Raw genomic sequence first — 1,337 nt, 5'->3', positions numbered from 1 at the left:
GATACAGATAGGTATGAACACGCCATCCTCCAAGGCAACATCATGTCCCCGTTCCTCCATTAGCTTAAACAGGGCAGCATCTAACCGACTCCAGCTACTGCCTGTCCTGTAGCAGGGATGCATTATTTATCTCTCCGTGTTATTTTCACAGATTTCTAGAGAGAGCGGGCAAGGTAAAGGAATAATAATAATAATAAAAAAAGAAAGCCCGGCATAGTCATCTCTCTCTTTCTCTCGCTCTCTCCCCCACGTTACTTTGATTGACAGCTCAGCCTCTCCACTCTCCTTCTCACCGACCTTCCCATTCTCCCTGCCTGTCTGAGCATTCCACCGCCTCCCATTGGCTCGCTCAGAGGGGTCCTGCAGCTCCGCTAAGAAGGCTTCATCGCAAAGGCAAGGGGGAGAAGGGGAGGCGACGTCTGTTAGGATTAGTTCCCATTGGTTTGATGTCACGGTCCCACGTTGGTTCAGACGCAGGCGATTGGCCACTGACCTCTCCCCCTCCTCTCTCTGGGTGGGGCTACGCGGCTGGTTAGCTCAAGGAGTGTGAAACCGCGTGTTAATGTAACCAGCGCGGGCGGATACATTGTGTCCCGTTTATCGAGATCCCGCCGCCGCCGAGCTAGGTTGTGTGTCCCGCGGAGTTTTTTTTTAATTATTATTATTACTACAGCCACTCTGCTCTTATTTCCATGGAGGAAGAATCCTTGTGATTTTTTTTTTCGGGGGGGGGGGAGTATGGCTTTTCCCCACCTTGGCCTGGATGTTTCCTCGAGGGAGCTTGGAGAGAACTTTAGCCCGGGATTGAGCAAGAAAAAAGACAAGAGGGGAGGCCGCGGGAGGAGTCTCGCCTGTTTAGGATGCTGTTCTTCCTGCCGCGTGTTTGTATGGCTTGTGGGAATCGCCTCGTGGTGTCCGATACGCTGTGGGCCTAGGGAAGCTGCCCGTTGATTTGCGTCCCGTTTGCGGTGGGTGGGTCGGGAGGGTCGGGAGAGGCGGAATCCTTTATTTACAACTCTCCGGAGGAGGGGTGCTCTACTTCGTTCTCTTCCTGGGCCGGGCCCCCTGATTTGTTCCTCGGTGTCCCGTGCGTGACCTGGCCTTGAGTCTCTCGCCGGGAGCATCGCGGCCCTTTGTGCTGGACCTCCTGGGCTGTGGAGTTCGCCCCCCTCTCGCCCGGACTGGGCACTTGACTTGGCTGGATTCCCCCCCCCCCCCCGAGGGAAAAGAAGCCCCCGCCGCCGCCTCCGCGCGGGCTTTCCGGTCACACAACTGCATCTCGCAAGTTCGCCGTCGGCCGAGAAAGGGGCGCTTGTTTACTTCCCCTCCGAGAAGCG

This window comes from Gekko japonicus, unplaced genomic scaffold (genome assembly GCF_001447785.1).
Source record: "Gekko japonicus isolate JY-2015 unplaced genomic scaffold, Gekko_japonicus_V1.1 scaffold1661, whole genome shotgun sequence".
In the NCBI taxonomy this organism is placed as follows: Eukaryota; Metazoa; Chordata; class Lepidosauria; order Squamata; family Gekkonidae; genus Gekko; species Gekko japonicus.
The sequence above is the reverse complement of the archived record's forward strand: the minus strand, read 5'-3'. Positions refer to the sequence as shown.